Source organism: Bison bison, unplaced genomic scaffold, assembly GCF_000754665.1.
Source record: "Bison bison bison isolate TAMUID 2011002044 unplaced genomic scaffold, Bison_UMD1.0 scf7180017864209, whole genome shotgun sequence".
In the NCBI taxonomy this organism is placed as follows: Eukaryota; Metazoa; Chordata; class Mammalia; order Artiodactyla; family Bovidae; genus Bison; species Bison bison.
In genome coordinates this window covers 1,388,066-1,393,724 of record NW_011494781.1, presented here as the reverse complement: position 1 = coordinate 1,393,724, position 5,659 = coordinate 1,388,066, and the positions used below count along the sequence as shown (strand labels likewise).

Sequence of the window (5,659 nt, the reverse complement as noted above, 5' to 3'; positions counted from 1 at the left end):
CCCCTCCCCAGCCCAGCCCCTAGTCCAGCCCCAGGCTGTGCCCCCTCCTCCCCTCCCTGCCCTCAATGCTCTCCTCCCCACTTCTGGCTCTGTTGCTGATGTCACCCCCTTGCCAAATGACCTTGCCTCTTCAGGAATCAGAAACAGGTTTCAGAAGCTCTCTGTTCACACACACAACAAACAGTTTATTGTTTCAACTTCAGTTTCCCCAGAACTTAGAATGGATCGCGGGAGCAGCACTTTAGCTGCAGAGGCCATGCAGTCTTGTAGCTGAGTCTTGCTGCAACACCCCCACTCCCCTTCCCCAATGGAAGAGTGTCCAGGACACAGCTTTCCCCTCCAGCCACTTCCCAGGGGCAAACAAGCTTGTCAGGATGTCCCCACATGCCTGAACCCTTCCTTGTTCTTTCACCTCAACCCAGGCACGTGTGTGCCACACATGTGCTGCATGGAACCCAGGAATGAGACACGGCGCTGCAGTGACAGATGTACAAAGCAACCAACTAATCAGCAATCAGCAGTGGTGATGGGCAAGTGCTGAGAAGGGCATATGCAGGGTGGGTGTAGGGCCGCAGGGATCCCCCAGCAGAGGGACCAGTGGAGGGAGGGACCAACCACCTGTGCAACACCACTCTACACTTCACACATGGACTGTCTCTTTGGAAGGTGTGCGGTGCCCAAGCACGGCATGTGCACCTGTCTCTGAGCCCAGATAGCTTAGCACTGGCAAAAAGAAGATAACCCCCCTCCCCTGGCCCGACTTTACTGGTCAGCCTGCCCCTGGGGAGGAATGTGTGTCTTCCAGGGTTGCTGACACCATGGGGAGCTCGGCACAAGATGTGCTCCTAGGCTTGTTTCCCCAAGGACCAAAGGATGCTATGTGCACCAGGAGATATTTGAAATGCCACTCAAACTGGTGCTTCAGGCCTCACTTAGGCCTACAGAGAGAGCAAACTTAGATAAATGACACTGTTGAAAAGTTCTGTCTTAACATGGAATTTATTTGCATTCTTAATTTTCTCTTAATCATATAAGACTTTCCTACCTTCAAAAGTAACTCCCAGGGTTCTTAACTCCACTAATATAACTTAAATAAAATACCTAAACATTCCCCCATGAGGCAGAGAGAAATTTACTTTAAAAGACTGCAGTTAGAGGGGCTTCCCTGGTGGCTCAGATGGTGAAGAACTGCCTGCCATTCTGCAACACTTTATATTGCTTTGTAAAAACTTAATATATTAAATTTTTATGCCTCCTCTATACTATATTCAAGTCAGTAAGAATATATTATATCCCAAACATTAACCTGTGAAGCTGTGTGTAATGTTCCACAACCCAGCCCATTTCTTGGTGTCTCCTCTTGCCATTTTTTTTGCCCTTTTTGGACTTACATAAAAATGAGAAGTGGCTTCTTCTCTTGCACGGTTTTTATGACCTCAAGGTAAAAGTAACAAGAATCTGTTCCTGCCATTTCTTTGACCTCTTTGCATTTACATAAAAATGAGAAGTGACCTCATGTCCCTGCATATACTTCATGCTTATTATGACCACAAGGTAAAAGTAACAAGAGACTCCACCCTCTTAGGCCTTTACACTGGAATTCCCTAACAACTCAGTGTAGTACTGGACAGAAGAAACCACTCTTACTCTCAATTTTCCTGCGTCCCAAAATCTTTCTTTAAAATAAAGTGTTCAGCAAACAAAAGACAAACAATCTATGGGAAAATATTTGGAAAAAAATACTTATAAATGCCTGGGACTAGAATTCCTAATAAGTGCAATTATTCCTAGTAACTGGGCTTCCCAAATGGCTCAGTGGTAAAGAATCCACCTGGCAATGCAGGAGCCACAGGAGACGCAGGCTTGACCTCTGGGTTGGGAAGATCCCCCAGAGGAGGAAATGGTAACCCACTCCTGTATTCTTGCCTGGGAAATCCCATGAACAGAGGAATCTGGTGGGCTACAGTTCATGGGGTCACAAAAAGTCAGACATGAGTGAGCACACACTGAACACAAACGCACATTCCTAACAACTACAGAAAGAGAAGCTCTAACAAACTACAGAGCTCTGGCCCAATAGAACAAATAATTAAAAATGTACACGTACATAACCAGCCAATAAACATAAAGTGCAAATGTCCCTACAAGTGAAGCTGTGTTCATTAACACTGGTCCCCAAGCTGGCACAACTGGTTCTCGCGACTGCCACGCATGGCAGATACCAAGGACCATCCTGGCAGCCGGTGTATCGAAAAGCCAGAGGAAATGACAACCCTACGTGCTCATCCACAATACATGAGTAGCATACCAGGAAGAAAGGCAGGGGGGGGGGCTTGCCTTTTGTTTTTACCAATTAAACTGGCATATCTCTGTCCTCTATAGGATACTGAAGTGCTGCGATTCATGGGGTCGCAAAGAGTCGGACATGACTGAGCGACTGAACTGAACTGAAAGCTAGAAGTACATGGCTGACCATGTATGTATCAACAAAAATTAAGACTGATCACAAAATGACTCAATTTCAAGGCAGATGACATAGACAGTGCTCTTTTTACACCAGACCCCGTGATGACCCACACATGGGCGTGTGCTCAGTTGTGTCTGACTCTGTGACCCCGTGGACTGTAGCCCTCTATGCTCCTCTGTCCATGGAATTCTCTAGGCAAGAATACTGGAGTGGTTGCCATTTCCTTCTCCAGGGGATCTTCTTGACAGGGATGGAACCCACATTCCTGTGTGGCAGGCAGATTCTTTACCATTGAGATATCAGGGAAGCCTCACTTCTACTCCCAAAAAAGAAGATGGGGCATTTCAATGCCTAGACCAGGGACTGCAGTTCAGAAACAAGGCAGGGGAAGGAGCACAGGGTGGAAAGACAGCTGGGGTGGGGGGAGGAAAGAAAACAGAGGCAGCGCCCCTACCGCCCTGTGGGCTTCCCCTTAAGCCAGCCCCAAGGGGCAGTGGCCAAGTCCAGATCTTTGCCCCTAAAATCTCACAGGGACCAAGGACCAACCTTCAGCTGGATCCCACTGGGGCTTCTATAAGGTGTCAACTTGGCTAAACTGCAAGATAGATTGAGAAACAAAGGGGATTTTACCTTATCTTGCCCCTTCTCGAAACTTCCAATTGTTTCTAGAAGGCTTCAGCAATCTTGGCTCTGAAAATAATAGGAAACAAAAATATTGAAACACTTCAACTATCCACATAAACTCAACAATACTTCTGGAAAGGCACCAAAAAGAAACTCCTGCTTTCACTTCTGGACCCCCGCAGCTAATTCTCTGACCCAGGATGGCTCGGCATTTGTGCACTGTGCTAGCAGGAGGAGGGAGGGAGTATGCAGTCACTCGTCCATGAATAAAGGAAGTATAACCTCTCAGTCACCCAGGTTCAGATCTGGTCCCCAGCCACTGATCACCACCACTTCCCTGCAGAACAAGCCATTCAAATAGCCAGAGTCACTGTCAGCTGAGAGTCCATCAATCAAAAAACTATTATCTATTGTCTCCTGACTTCAGATATGTATTCTTTAGAGCTCATCTTCATTGAAATCCAAAGGCAGCAGGCAATAAAGGAAAAACAGATACAGAGAACATATTTACAAGAAAATGATTTCCTAAAGGATCCATTTAATTCATTTTTTTCTTTGTTTTTAAGCCAAAACAGCAGAATTTCCCCAGCTGTGTAGCCAGTCTCTATATCATACATTACCCCTTCCCAGTGCAGGATGGAGCCCTCAAAATAGGAATCCTCAAATCCAGTAAGATCACTGACTCTCAGATAAAGAGAATCAGAATTGCAAAACCAGAGGTCACCATGTAGGATTAAAGGTTTTAGATGCTGGTTAAATGGATGCTGACCCCTCTATGATTGCAAATGATCCAACATATTTTAAAAACCTCGGAATCAAACCCTAGCAATTTGTGTGGTTGGAATTATTTTTTTCTTTTGCTTTAAGGGTTGATACAATTCCTGCCATTTTTCTTAAGACAGCTGAGAAATAAGAGATGCTCCCTGGAAACACAGTTACTGTCTCATCTCTCCCACACAGCTCCTGGGGAGTGGGACCATCAAGTCTGCAGCACAGAGATCCGTTGGTACCCCTCTCTTACATGTCCACCCAGGACACTTGATTTCCAGGGCCACCCAGGACCACCTCTGGTGCTCAACAGCTCGGGTCAGCAGATGAAACCTCAAAGTGACAGGCAGAGATGATTGGGATTCACCCGGCTCCACTGTGCTGTGCTGCCTATGACTGGGTCTGGGTCTTTCCTATACCAGCAGCTGCTTCTGATGGCCGATTTACAAGCAAAAATATCTTCAGATGAGCCAGCAGGGAAGTGTCCCTGGACAAAGTTATATTCATCCAAGACAGAGAACCTGTGTCCCCTGTTTAAATGCTGGAGGAGGGGCTGGCACAACTGACGGACAGGCAGTGGGCAAACGCAATGAACCGTGGGATGTACCTGTTCACACGGGGCTTTCCTATCACGCGGGCAGGTGGGGCACAGCAGCCACCTGGGGACCGCTGAAGACACTTCAGGGAAAAAGAAAGTGAGTCACCCAGAAGTAAGAGGTTTAGATAAACAATGTGAATACCAAGAATTATAAAACTGAAAAACTCTTCTCTTCTAGAAATTCAGTAAGTCTTTGTCACTTCAATAAACAGAAGCCCAGAGCTGCTTATTCTGTGGTTGGAGGACAAGTTGTGTATCATATTCACTCTAATTTCACAGTATTGAGCAACAGATGAAAGAAAGCAGGCGAGGGCAGGTGTGGGTGTGGGTGTGGGTGTGTGTGTGTGTGTGTGTGTCTTAATCACTGCACACAATGCACTTGGACGCGGACACCCTCACTTTCCACCTTCAGGCCAAGTCTGCCTATCTCCCCTCTGTCAAACAGCTTCAAGCCCCCATGTTCCTGAGTGAAAACACTAACGGCTCAGTCAACCGCGAGGCCCCGTGGGGCCCCATTGTCTGCACCCTTTACCACAGCAATTTTTCTCTTCTCTCCCAACATAAAACCCACAGGCTATAATTAATTACCACCACACTGAAGAAGCTAAAAGACATGCTCTGTATGCAATTACTAACCATGTCATTCTTTTTCTCTCCCCAAACTTGAAACTTTTTACTTTGCATTGGGGTACAGCCGATTAACAATGTTGTGATGGTTTCAGGTGAAGAGCAAACGGGCTCAGCCACACATACACGTGTCCACTCTCCCCTAGACTTCCCTTTCATCCAGGCTAACACGTAATCCTGAGCAGAGTTCCATGCGCTATCCAGTAGGTCTTTGTTGGTTGTCCATTTTAAATACAGCAACGTGTATATGACCTTCCCAAACTCCCTGTCTCTTCCCCCTGGCAACCGTAAGTTCATTCTCTAAGTCTGTGAGTCTCTTTCTCTAACCATTATCATTCTAATTATGCATCTCCTCTGACTATGCACGTGTGTGCCTGCTCAGTCACTTCAGTGTCTGACTCTGTGCGACTCCATGGAGTAGTTGGCCAGACTCCTCTGTCCATGGGATTCTCCAGGCAAGAATACTGGAGTGGGTTGCCATCCACTTCCCAACCCAGGGATTGACCCTGTGTCTTCTGTGTCGCCTGCACTGCAGGTGTATTCTTTACCGCTGAGCCACCAGGGAAGTCCCCCTG

General features: G+C 46.8%; 1 protein-coding gene across 5 annotated transcripts in view; it reads right to left on the bottom strand.

Annotated features, from left to right (window-relative positions):
* SEMA4D (sema domain, immunoglobulin domain (Ig), transmembrane domain (TM) and short cytoplasmic domain, (semaphorin) 4D) overlaps window positions 1-5,659 on the bottom strand; it is a 76,182-nt gene that overhangs the window by 43,671 nt on the left and 26,852 nt on the right. For 3 of the 5 annotated variants that reach the window (XM_010844794.1, XM_010844793.1, XM_010844792.1), the window contains one exon: window positions 3,098-3,157. The gene's annotated coding sequence lies outside the window, so the exon portion shown is untranslated. Of the gene's footprint in view, window positions 1-3,097; window positions 5,331-5,659 lie in introns of those variants that run through there. The other 2 variants (XM_010844795.1, XM_010844791.1) reach the window with 2 other exon arrangements.